Source organism: Melospiza georgiana, chromosome 10, assembly GCF_028018845.1.
Source record: "Melospiza georgiana isolate bMelGeo1 chromosome 10, bMelGeo1.pri, whole genome shotgun sequence".
NCBI classification, from domain to species: Eukaryota; Metazoa; Chordata; class Aves; order Passeriformes; family Passerellidae; genus Melospiza; species Melospiza georgiana.
This window is the reverse complement of record NC_080439.1, coordinates 7,264,314-7,278,642: the sequence shown is the minus strand read 5'-3', so window position 1 is coordinate 7,278,642 and position 14,329 is coordinate 7,264,314. Positions and strand designations below refer to the sequence as shown.

The following is a 14,329-nucleotide window of genomic DNA, read 5'->3' as shown; positions in this document are numbered from 1 at the left end:
TCTCACCACTGCCTTTTTTTAAAGCACATATCTGAGATTCTTCTCATCGCCAGAATTAATGAGCACTGCCTATAATGTGCTGTAAAGCAGGCATCATTACCACCTCCTACTCAGCCATTTTAACCACAATCTCAGTATTTGGGCAGCTCTGCTAATTAACAAACTACTATTACTGGAAAGATGGGATTTGCACATTATTTCAAGTGGGTTTTAACAGTCTTTGAACAATGAATATTAAAATTTGCTAGCAGTTTGCACTATTTTAAGAAGAAAAAAATTACTTGATTTTCCAAAAGTCTAGAAGCTAGGAAGATATAGAATTTAATTAAAAGCTGCATTTATATAAAGTTGGTTTTAGTTGGTTTTTTTTGCTCGTTTTTAAAAGAAGTATTTGGCCATCTCCATAGACTGTTTGCAATAATTGATTCTGGGTTAGAGCACCAGCATTTCTGCCACTTCCTCTCCTCATCATCAAGTTGAAATGCTGCACGGTGCTGCAATCAAACACCCTGCTTCCCATTCCACCTAACATCTCCCATTTACATCACCTGGTCAGAAAAACAAGCACAGGGAAGTTTTCTTGTGAGGACAGCCAAGAATAGAAATTCATTTTTAATGAGACTATACCAAGCGTGATGTATTTATATCAGGGGTATGAGCCAGGGTCTTTGTTGTCATTGGATTCAGGCTTCCCAGTAATGTTTTAAGAAAAGTAGTGAGACATTATTCAGTATAAAACTTAAAAAAAAAAGTAAATAAAGGTAATCTGGCTTTATGTCATTATAGCTGTCATCATTCTAAATAAGTACTTGGTCCACCACCTAGAGTTCCTCCACAATCAGGATGGATATATTCATGTTCTGTGCGTCACAAGAGAGGACAGACAGAAGTCAATCCACACAGAAATACCAACTGATTGAAAAACTGGACAAATTGCTTTCACCCGTGCCATTCACACACCACCTTCTACAAATATACAGAAGTTCTGCATCTAAAAATAAGGTTCTGATATAAACCATAAACCACTTTTGTTTTGTCCAACAAGTAAAAGGGCGTTTTGGAGAGGTTTATTATAGTCAGTAATGCTTGTTAAAGATTATTTAAAGCTGCATTTCTAGAGCAATTCTTAATGCTTCAGTATGCACTTGCTTGTGTCATAAGGTTGGCAAGATCAATACTTTTAGCATAAACAATAAAGGAAAACAAATTTGACAATTTCATATCAATATCAAATGAGTTCATTATTTGATAAACTTATCCTGAACACAAAAATCCAGATATCCTTAATATTAAAGTACATTCAACTCTGCTATTACTCCTTAGAGGGCCCCTGAGTATGAGAGAAATCTCTTGGAAGAGTTGATACCAATTCCTGAGGTGAGGTACTACACGAGACATAAATTAGCTTTTCCTCTTGCAGGCAGATGAAACCTTGCCAAGTCACACATATTCAAAACTCCCTCCTTAAACTGCCCCCTGCATCCAGGTTCCTCTTCCCATTGAAAAGAATGACCATTCTACTTTTTATCTGCATCAGCTAAATAAGTTACTCTCTCCTTCACCCACTCCAAAACCACAGCAACATCAGAATTCTCAAACTGTTTCTGCTCGTGCTTAGTTTTTAAAACAACACGGCCAGCCTGGATGCCAGACAGCCAAGAGCAGAGCAGCTCACTAATATTGCAGACATTCCCAAGCCACGCTATCACTTCGTTGCAACATCTCCACATGCCCAGGAGTCCCCAGAGGCAAGCATCAGGCGCGGAGCAGCTCAACAAAGCAAACACCGGGTGCAGCCAGGAGGAGAATGGTGAAAAAGCGAAGTTTCAGCTTTTCCCCAAATCCCCGGCGCCCGCCAATGTTACATTTGCCAACAGCGCCACCTGGTGGCCGCGCTGGGCCGCGGGCCGGACATTCCCTCCTTCCCAAGGAAATCCCGGGAGCAAACGGCGGCACCGGGAATTCTGCCGTGTTTGGTGCCTCGGGTCAGAGCGAACACGGTGTTACCTGAGAGTATTTATGAGATAAAGGCTCTGCGAATGCAGCTGGACTGCGGCTGCAAAGCTCTCTTGGTTCTTGCTTGCGCTCCAAGTTGTTCAAAATCAAAGGTTCCGTGCAGAAAGTTGGGAGGTGAGCTCAGTGCAAAATTTCTGCAACTGCACATAATTATTTTCCTCAACTGAACTCGTGTAAAAAGCAGCCATCCACAGTAATAAAAATGTAATTATCCTGGTTTATAGTAGATGAAGATAATTGCATAAATATTGTCACAATTTTTAAAATAAAAAACATGCTACCACGAATATTCTTTTTACACTAGTATTTATCCACTAAAGTAGTTAAGGTGTATTATCTTCTTTTCATACTGTTTTTAACACACAGAGTTCCATGCTACGTATGGATCTTATGCAAATGCTCTTTGATTTCAAATGAGACTTTGCATACTAAGGAGTCTATTTTCCCATCAATGCAGAAGAGATTTACGCACATAAGTCCCATTACCATTAATGGGACTCACCCACATAAATCCCCTGCACATTGATAGACCCTTAGGATTTACATTGAAATGGGTCCTTTAGAGCCATTACAATGTCAACCTTTTGCCAGGATTTTGAGTATTAACAATACTAAGCAATACGTGGCAATCTTAATGTGTAAAATCCTAGCAAAAGGCACAACACAGAATTATATGAACAGAGCAAAAAATTCTCACTCTTGTGCTATTTAAAGATGATCTCTAATTATTCTTTACCTGTCCATATTCCTATTGGTTGTTTTCCATCATTACTTTCCTTTTTCAAAATCCTACCTTCTATTTTCCATGACTGCCCTCTTTCCCAAACACACACTGCTCAAAATCTGCTCTAAATCATCAGGTAAACAAACTGTTTTTATTTTTCAGCTGAACAATTTTTCCTCCCATTAACTTTCCCTTTAGCTTGTTACAATATCTTGGCTTCCTTTGGGTTTTTTTTTTTTTTTTCTTTTTCTTTTTTTAACTGGTAAGCCTACATTATAAATGTAGTAGTGTAAACCCAAGGGCTTAAGTGCAGCAAGTAAGATAAGACCAAAACAGCACAGCAGCACTACTATATTTGTTTGCAAGCAGGGAGGAATAATTCTCCAAACACACCACAGTATCAGTCTGTCCCTCAAGGCTATAGCAAGGAAATCAAGGTCACCTACATTCCCACGGGTTGTTAAAAACAACCACATATCACCAAACTAAGTTCAGATGCCACCAAAAAAAGCAACATTTATCACCTACACCCTCAGAAATACTTGAAACAGCTCCATTTTCCATACACACAAAGGCAGTTCAACGCTTAATTTGGTGCCTAACTTTCCACAGATTCACATGAGTGCTGTGGTGCTTAAAGAGAAATTAGAAACTAAAATATTCCTACAGAACTTTATCCACCAATAACTTGATTGCTGAGAAATCCACTTTACATAATGACAAGCTCACGTGGCTGTTTGCCCTCCCCTTATTGCCACTGTCACATGATCAAGAAGCAGAAGAGTATACTTGATGCACAACAATATTTATTTTACTTGAAAAAAAAATCTTGAGTGATTCTTCAATGTTTTGTCTTAAAATTATCTATAAAAATATATTTGGAGTTCGATGGCACTGGTAATATTTAGCATTCAGCAGGCACTAAACACTGAATTGCTAAGTGACAGCTACATCATAAATGGGACCACCAAGTCACTCCAGTCTGAAAGTCTTTCCCCTCAGTACCAAACAGAAACTCCTCGTTTAAGTTATGCAAAACTTAACATCCAGCTAACAGGTAATAGGCTGCCACTATTTTTGGAAATGTACAATCCCATAATAAGATGGAAATGGTGATGCAAACAATAACTATTTTATATTAATAAAGCAAACAATTGTCATTTTACAGGCAGGGATGTTGAGGTCAAGAGCCACGCTCAGGGTGACCAGCAGCAGCTCCAGCACCCAGCTGCTTCCTGACCCTAATGGACACATCACTGCTGCAAAGCAATGAACATTCAAAAGGCCAATATTTCATAAAGAAAATGGTTTTACACTGTAGGTTTAGGATCTCTCTTCCACACAGCACAAAAAATGTAATTAAATAAATAAATAAATAGAGAGAGAGAGAGAACGAGCATGAGAGAGAGCACAGAAAATAGCGGATAAGTAACCATGGTGATTCCTGATCTCACACACAGGACAGAGAACCTACATTGTGTGTGACCTTATTCTGCTCCACACACCAAGTGAGACTCCACGGGCTCCAACATCACGACTAGCATGTGTCATGATTCCTACAGGATCAGGTTCTTAGGACCAGATCTCCAAAGTTCATTATATTTTTAGGAAAATGACAGTTAAGCAGGCATATATCATTGTGAATTTGAGTCTCAGTGAAGAAAACCAAACAACATCAATAAAACCCCAAAGTAAACCACACCACAAGCAGGTACTATGGTCCAGATGCACAAAAGAACCAAATCTCTGAGAGGGTTTATATGTAATTTAAAAGCCATACAACTAAAACCTGCAAAAGAATTGCCAGCATGTTTGTCCCAAGCTTGGCAAATCATCCCTTATTTATTACAAACCAGATCAGGGCAGAACTTTGCTTATTCTTCAGCAGGCTTAATTAGGCTCCTGCCTAAATAACTCTGTGGTCAAGTCTCCCTGCTTGTCAGTGGCATGTTCAGAGTGACTAACACACCTACAGCTCAGTCTCTGTACTTTCTGATGGAGCTCGAGACACCCTCTTCCCCTTTAAGAGAAAACACAAGATGGTGCTAGAGGGGATAATGCTCCTTTTAATGCTGAATTTTCCCCATGAGAAATTCAGATTTTATATAAGTGGTCATCATTTGAGGAGTTTTACACTTTCCTATCCCAGATGAAGGGTCTAGAATCACCTGGTAATTTGCTAGCTGGCAGTACCACCCATTTAAACTTAAATTGCTCTATTTTGCAAATTTATCACGATTCAGCAAATGAAAAATGTTCTCATGGAAGGGGGAAAGGCCTGGTATGGGAGGGGCAGATCAGGTCCTGAAACCTCAAATTAGAGTTTACACACTGGCTGAATGCAACAGGAACAGCTCAGAACTGACTCCCAGCACTTGACTCAGTTGTTCTATATCATAGCTCAACAAGCCCACAAATTCAAAAAAACTCAATTAAAACAAAAATGCAGGTTATAATGGTCTATTCTTGTTTTTGCCAAGCAGCTCTGCTTATATAAAGAAAATCACATCATTGGCACTATCCAATTGTCCTGATTCAACAGAGCTTTGCACAAGCTCCTAACAGACCTTGACTTGCAGACTACTTTGGGCTTGGAGTTCAGAAACCCATTGTAAATCCTATATTCATTAATGTCTGCTCATTTTCCTGGTCACAAACAGGCCAGCTTTCCCCTTTCCCAATTACCCACCTTCACCCAGCCCTTGGAACAAAATAATTTTTCCCACAGTTGGATCAGGATGAAAACTGCAGTTTCAATCCTTGAACCCTTTCCTCCTCTTGATGCTGAAGAGGAGAGAGAAGACAGAAAGGACAGGGACCAGCTCAGAGCTGAAGAAAGGGGCAGCCATCCTGAGCTATCAGGTTTCTTCTGTTCTCTACTTGCTTTGCAAATGGGTTCAACTCCTGCTTCCTTAGGGGAAGCACAGGAGTCTTGCCCACAGCCTGAAGGGCTGCTACACTCAAGGAATAAGTAGCCAAAAGTGCTCCTTTGGCTCATTAAAGGGTGCATTGCTCCCCCAGTCTGATATCTGCAAGCTCTGTCCAAAGCAGATCAATGAGAAGAAATTGGGATTTAACAGAACAGGTGCCAGTGGCTGAAATGCCATTGCTCAGGTTCAATTGTTGTCACTCATGATAGGATCTCCTGTAATCAGCTGCTTCTACGGCCAATTCCATCTGCCCCTAATGACCGTGGAACAGCAGTAATGGACGTCTCTGCTGGTTTGTTTTTTGTGTTTGTGCCACAAAGCAACCTTGCTGTGATGACACAGACTATATTTAGTTCTTGCTCTGTACTAAAGTATAACGCTCAGCTAAAAGTTTTTATCCTCTGTCATTGTGTAATCTATATATAAAACTTAAAATACAGTTTCTTGCCAAAAGGCAGGAGGTGGTGATATTTCTGTAGCTATAGATAGTAGTTACCATGTACTCAGAATTACACTTGCATTTTAAAAAATGACACACATTACTGTTGCACAGTGAACTTCTATGATTTACATGACATCTTCTTAATTTTACTAGTCAAAATACATTTTTTGCTTTTGTTCCTCAACAAAAAAATGTATATTACTAATACTAAGGTTGTGATGTGAAGTGACAGAAGCCAGGAAAATTCAAAGTTACATCTGACACTGTATCCTTTACTCACACGGTTGGGTTAAGACAAGACAATGGCTGTCTACACTTCCAAGTTCCCAGGCTTTGTTAAATATGTATCATAACCTTCACAGTCATTTTAAAAATGTCTCTCTTCTTTCCTTAAAAAAGGTATTTTAAAAGCGGTTTTGTTCCTTGATACAATTTGTAAAACATTGAAGAAATGGAAGAACAAGCAATAAATATTGCTTGAAAATTCAGATATTTTATATATCATTTTAGATGCATATTGCACCACCTTAATGATACACCAGGTGCAATCCTGCACTGCAGAAAACCCAGGCTTCACGTTTCTTCCTAGTTCTTTGTGTTCTTGTGACATGCAACAATGGGACAGCAGCAAAAGCTTTCCAATAACTCACAGGGAGCCTGAGATGGGCTCTCCATGGAAGAGAGAAGACTGGATCAGAATTTAGTGCTGGGAGACTGAGTTGAATTCACCCCTCTCCTCAGATTTTTTGTGATTAACTAAGGAAAATCCCCTGGTTTCCACATCCAAGGGCCCCACAATAAAATGGGAAGATGGGGCACAGCAAGCACAGACAGTGAGGTGCCCAGGTGAGACAGGGTGAGGAACCAGGTAGGAACAAATAAAGTGCCTGGCCGTGGAAAAGTACTTTGTGTTTCTATTCTTCTGTAGCTAAAATCTTGATTATTTATACAACACTATTATCCATAGGTTTTAAATATTTGTGAATTTATTTATCATCAAAATACTACCAGAATGAGACAAGATATCAGTGAAGAACAGATAGAAGTGACTTTTCCATGGCCATTAAAATTTCTGAGGCAGAACAAAAGAAATTGAAACAATTTCTGCCTCTTTTGGCCTTCTCACATGAGGACTGCAGCTGCTAAGAATGAAAAAACTGAAAGAATACAGGACTTCAATCAAATTTTTAATATAATCAGAGAACTTCATAAAAAACACTACAGGAATAACCTCATGAAATTGCAAGCACACACACAGAGGGAGCTGATGGAATCAAACTTTCCCAACACACTGTAATCCTCCCTTTCCCAAGCAATGCAGCACCCACAGCAAGTATTTGCTATCTACAGTGACTGTGTCAGTGTAATACACATAACAGACCCTAAGTTTGGAATCCATCAATGTATTTTACTGCATTAATATCTCCCAACTTTTACACAATATCCCTTTAAAATTACTATGTCTAGCTCTTTATTTTAATGGTATGATGTGACAGATCTTAAGGAAGCTGTTCCAACCCAGTAACTCCTACTTTCACTCCCACCCAAACATTCAATCTGTGCATTACAGCTACTTTTCATTTTAAAACTCCTCTTTCATTTATCTGTAATAGGCTGAATTTACACGGCAAATTCCTGAAAGCAAGCGAAAAAAGATGTTGTGCATTCTGTTTTAAATCAAATTCATTTTAACTTGGCTCTCTGCTGCAAATCCATTCAGGGTTTACACTGACTCAACAATTTCCTATATCTGCTTTTGTGTGCTACCAATCCCCCCATACATTCTCTTGCATATGGAGGCTCTGCTTTTTCCATAAACAGAGACAAATATACTTGACTGGAAAAAAACACTCAAAAAGAACTTTTGTGTTGCAACGTTTTTAAGCTGAAATTCTTCAAAAAACTTATACAAAACCAAAATGACACCTCAGCCCCTCGCCATGTGCATTTAACAGGGGAAAAAAAAAAAATCCAGATTACAGTTTCTGTCGTTTATTTTAATTTTTCCCTGCTTCATACACCACAACACTTCCCAGACATTATTTAGTCAGTAATCTGCATACCTGTTCTACAAAATAGCTTCCAAATTTCCCTTTGCTGCCCCTCACCTTTGCTGCTTCTAACTGACTTGCACTGAAAGCAGCAAGCACCAGAAAATTGACACCTACCTGGCCTGAGGGACAGCAGAGAGGCTGCACTGCAAAGCTTCCATGAGAAAAGCCCCAGAGATGCTCAAGCAGAGGAAACTGGAGGCATTAGAGCACAGGAGCTGGTGGAACAGGCAGGGCTCTCACAAGGATTCCCTTCCTTGAACTGTAACTGGGCATTTTTTGCACAAGGACAGGGTTTGTGCTTTCTGAGGGCATAAATCGATGAAATTCACCCACCTCCAGGTTTCTGACTCAGGAGGCACCAGCACACACTGTCAGGTCTATCAACAGTGCAATTATGATGGAACTTAAGCTCATATTCTTAGTCCATGACTTTTCACTTTTGCAACAAAGAATTATGAGAATTCTTATCACACATCTTGTGAGCCACAGAATGGGCAACAACGATCGCCTCACACAGCAAACAAACATCCCAGAAATGGACAAATACAATCCTAGAACGGGACAAAGATTTCCCAAGTTCTTCACACAGCAGCCCCACCTCCCCTTAGATTCAGAAGTATTTTACTGGCAGTACAGGATTAAGTTCACAGATCTGCAAGGTTAAGTGAGGAAAATTGTGCTGTGTTAATAATTAGCACATTTCCACAACACTCAGGACTTGCATTAGCCTGATAAAAATTCTTTAATTTGTTATTGCCCATGAATCTACCTTGCCCTAATCTCCTAAAGTGAAATAGAACCTTTGATTGTAAGGTTGCCAGTCAGATATTATTATCCTGGTACAATTATTTCTATACACATACACAAGGCCAGTATAAAAATACTGTTCTGCTTTCACAGATAAAAGGCACAGAAGCACCTAGAATTGCCAGTCAAAAACTGGGTCTGTTACTGAGTATATAAACAGACACCAAAGCCATCAGTAAGTGGCCTAGAAAGCTCCCAGAATTACACAGCAGTAAAGAAAGACAAGACAGTGTAGAAAAGGGATGTAAAAAAATGAAAAAGTTAAAAAAACCTAAAAGACATATTCTTGGTAGATCATAACATTCTTCAGTTTGAAATAAAAGGAACAGGAAACATCCCTAAAATCTCCTGGTCTAGAACTTTGATGCTTTCAATAAATTCTACCCCCTAATATATAAAAAAAAGAATATTGCAAACAGGAATTGAAAATGCAGTTATATATATCAAATATTTAATGTGCATAAAATGCAAAATGAGCATGACATGCCATGATCTCAAAATTAGTTATGGGGGTTGTGACACAGAAACAGGGCAAGGACTTCACACCACCAGTTTGTGATTGCCCTTTACTTTAACAGATAATGTTTGTCCCAGGCTTAAAAAATGTCTTTTCTTTGACTAGCTGAAACTGCTTGCAGAATTAGTGAAATTCAGCCATAGCTGTCCCACCTCATGCATGAAGGCAGCAATTCAGCACCAGGTGCTCTCTGTTTCAAACCAAGGGGCTCCACTGTCTATGCACAGCTAAGGAGGTGGATTCGGAGGCTGCTGGAGCTCCAGGAAGATGCTGCCACTGCAGGACTCCCCCTGCTGCCTCCCAAAGCCCCTGGCTCCTGTTACACAGTGCCAAGGAACAACAGCTACAAGTAATTTACATCACAAAAAACTCCTGCCATTCTCACCAGAAACAGGTATTGCAATCTGCTACAGACTGTCCTAGTGACATGGATGTAGAAAGCAACAGCATTTGGAATCTTTCTGCATGCAATTCACTACCAACCAAAATCAACCACAGCTCAACTCAGGATAATTGATTTAAACCACTTTCTTTCCAAACAGGCAGAGCAAGCATGTGAAAATATTTTTTCATAATTCTTCAGGTTGAATTGGACTGAAAAGATGGGATGGCATTGTGGTTTTTCTGCACATCATGGCACAGGGAATGACTGTCTGGAGCCTTAGGTATCTCTGTGAGCAGGATACTCACTAGAAGAATGAATGATATCCAACAAAACACAGTGCCCTGTATTCTAAATACCTCACCTTTTACAGACTGCAAAATAGTTTTGTTACAGTCACAGAGTTATCGCTCCAAGTGAGGTGGAAGGGACGCTCTCCAGTTAGAATCAGAAATATCTTCAGGGCTACAAGCACTTGATACTGAAATGGCCATGCCTCAGCATTACAATGAGTGCACATCCTTCACTCCCTGAATCAGTTAGAAGGGATCACAGTGGAGATCTGAGGTGAAAAGCAGTTTAGCAGAGTGAAAGCCTTGAATCAAATAGTAATTTTATATTTGAACTCTATTTCAGAACAAGTTTTTTCAGAGGGTGGTTACAAAACACCTTTCTCCTATTCTGCTCTTCCAGCTTTCTAAGTCTGAGGACAAATTGCAAGTAGAGAACAGTCTCATGTTGCTGCTGGTATGCCCTTAAAAACAGAGTCCTTGAAGAAATTAAAGCCACAAATACTCATCTGTGTGTCTCCCGGGTCTGCTTTATTAACCAGAGAAATAAAAAGTCTACAATCCTTAGTCCCACGGTGCAACAGATTTTATGACCTTTGAATAAAAAAATAACAGCTAAATGGCAAATGGTTTAAAAATGTGTTCCCTATGCAACAAAACTACAAGAAGAGCATTGGAACCTTTTCTTCCCCCACCTGGCAGGAAGAGAAGACAAAATATTAAACCAGGCACTGCTCTTGGGGGCAATGGCCACGATACTGCACTTACTCTCTACAAGAAATTCCAGTGCTCTGCCCTCACTGATTTTACTCCACTAAAACCAAAGGATAAAACTGGCTGAGAGTATTTTAAAGCAGTTATCCAAACCTCACTACTCTGCAAAATGGCAACATATCCAACAAGAAAATTGTAAATAAAAAGTTTTCATCAGACTAGTCTTGAAAACTATCTTTTTATCTCTTGTCTTGAACATTCTTCATCTCTGGCTGGATTACAATGGGTTACATAAATTAATTTATTGGAGTATTTTGTAGAGAGAAATGCTCTCCAAGAGCACCTCTTTCTGTATCACCCTTCATATAACTTGAAATGCTTGCTGCCCACATTCAGATCTGACTAAAGGGGATGTCCTTCTAAGTGCTCAAAATAACATCAAGAATTTTCTGAGGTATTTTGCAGGTGTTCTACAAAACCACAAGGAATAAGCTGTTTAAAAACCCCCACAAAAAACCAAAACACTCCTAAACACACTTTATCACACAGTTCATGCTGAACAGCAAATCTTGTATTTGTTACAGACCTGACCACACCAAACTCCCAATGCATTGGAAATGCCATTAGTACAACAGTGCTGAGTGACCACAACAGCATCCATACCTGTACTTAAATGCATTGATCCTGCTGTCCCATCCCTAAATGACCATCAGAATCTGGGAAGCGTCCTGAGATATTTAGGGGTGGACTCCATGGACTAAAAGGGAACACTGTGCATGTCACTTTACTCCTCAGAGCTCAGCACAGCCACAGCTCCCCAGCTGGGTCACTGAGCATTGCCAGCAGAGAAATGGAACCAGGATTGCCCAGCAGCACTGCAGGCAGAGCCTGGTTTGCTCAGCAGGGCCTGAGGGGAAATCTCACTGCAGCCCTCCAGAGGAGAAGCTTAGATTCCTTTTAGGTTCACCACACTGTGTGGTAACAACAGTGAGAAAAATCAACTTTAAAAAATTGCCCTCTTTAGGACAATGGGAACACAGACATCAGTTTCTACTGAATGCAGCACTCAGCCCTGGGAAAGTCAATCTAAAGGTGGTCAGGACCCTGAGGAGAAGACCTGGGCACAGGGACATGGAAGGGTTAATGCCCTTTCCTTACCTCAACAACATCCACCACTCTTAGAATTTCTCTTATCTCTTCTTTAACACTCTATACTCATTCCAATCCCCACATATTTCTGTAGCCTTTTTTCCCTTTATCTCTCCTTCAAGGGACTCCCTTCAGATGTGACACTGCCTAAATCTGCATTTTCTTACAATCTTTATGAGAATAGAGTTTTCATAAGCTGCTATGTATATTCACTAAGGATGAGTTGACTTTTAATGTTCAGTGACAAAAATTTATCTGGAAAGAAAAGTGTTTCTTGCAGGCAATGCAGAACCTTAGTGGGCACATGAGACCCAGGAACTATTGTCCTTTGTTCCCACCTCTCACTGTTTAAGATGATAAAAAAAATGCCGCTGAAAAGTTCATTGAAAATCTTTTCCAATCCCCATCCAACTCAGTCTGACTAAACACCCAAACCATCTGATTAATCACCTTAGGTATGGGCAGTAGAATTTATTGATTGTTTTCAACAGACACAGCAGTTCACCCATGGTGCTGCTAACCTGTCACAGCATACATTTCCGCTGCACTGGATTATGCTCTTTAACAGAGGAGGTACTTGTTAACTCATTAAATAACTTCAGTCCCCCATTTTATTGTGTCATTACTGTAAACTCCCCTCAAGGATTGAAATCAAAGACTATAAAAATTACACATACCAACTGAGTATACATTTATATACATTCTCAAAAAAAAGCAGCATTTGTTTGTTGCTCTGAGTCTTTTCTGCAACAAAGCCTCCCCAACAGATTAATAAATGTCTTCTTCATTTTAATAACAAAAAATTACTGCAAGTAATCTATTATGCTAATTCCTCATTCTCTAATGCAAAACATGCTTGAGCTTGAAAAGTTCAAATATAAAACTTGGCAGCTCAAAATCAGGCACAGCTGAAGATTCTCCTGTAAAATCCAACCCATGTCTAAGAGCCTTGCAGAGGTTTACAAACATTCAGCCACAAATGCAGTGCTGTCACCGAGTGTAACTCCATGTAAGGAAAAGTTTAGAGAGTATCCACAAATAAACATAAATAACAGGGGGCAAAGTCAGAGCTCCATTCAGCCCTCTCAGCCCAATTCAAGGCATTTTTATGGCTTACAGAGCTTATGAGAGGGAAAAGATTACATCAAGAAAAATCTATATTCCCTGTGTCCCATATAATTCTGAACACATATTTTGACAGGTCACAAAATCTCCTGAGCAGGCTGGTGCTGCACTGGGGTAAGAACACAAGCCTTGATACACAGATAAGACCATGAGAGACCTTTGCTTTGTTATTGCTTCATTTGTTAAATAATCAATTAAACCCCAATAGGTTTGACAAAGACTTTGCTGAAGACTATGTCTTAAAGTTTAAGAGGGTATAAAGGAGAAAGAACAGAAAACTAAACAAAAATTATGATTTTTAAACAGAGAGGGGAAGGAGACAATTATTTAACCAAGATAAGTGCCCTATGATAATGGAATGCCAGCCTGGGAAAGCAGAGATTCTTAAATTATCTAAATGACATGATCCAAACAAAACAAAAACAGCCACTTGTGTCTTGTTTCCCCACAGCCCTAGGAAAGTTTCCTGTTAAGGCATTTATTTATCCTGCATTTCTCAGGGTGGAGAGTTGGATGTTCTGCTAAAAATATCCCAGAGCAGAATCATTAAAAATTCACAAATTTCTTCATCAATAATAAATACAAGGAAAAATGGTAGATGATTACAAAATATACAGCAGTGACAGCTCCAGAAAGTTTTTTGGAAATTTTCCATATTTGCTGTTTTATAAGTCAGTCATTAGGAGGCAGCAAATGGCTCAAAACCATGTGAGAAAGCAAATCCTGAAGGAAATTGAAAGTGAATAGGACAGTAAGAACTAGACGTGGGAAATTAATTCAGCCACAAAAGTAGCTTTTTGACATTTTCCACTTCAATCAGATGTCAGGGTATGTGGAAGAAAATCATTTGTAACCTACTTGCTAAATAATTTGGCATCTAATTAATGGAAACCACACTCCAACTTTACAAGGTTGACTTGGGGGTTTGGTAACATTAAAAAGCAAAAGACTTAACCCAGCCTGCTTTCCTATATTCTGCTTTTTAAGTGTATATCACAACATTGTCCACACATATGCATAAGCAACACAAAATAAATCATGTCTCATCTCATTTAAAACAAAGAGCTTATAACAGAAATTTCAGAGTTCTACATTATTTACAAGCTTTGCCTTTCAAAGAAGAACCAAAAATCCTCTGTTGTTTTACCAGTGCTTCATTAGCAACAATAATCAGATTTA

General features: G+C 39.3%; 1 long non-coding RNA gene across 3 annotated transcripts in view; it reads right to left on the bottom strand.

The window, feature by feature from the left end:
* The window catches only part of LOC131087745 (uncharacterized), a 258,869-nt gene that overhangs the window by 224,028 nt on the left and 20,512 nt on the right, over positions 1-14,329 (bottom strand). The gene's annotated exons all lie outside the window — the stretch shown is intronic.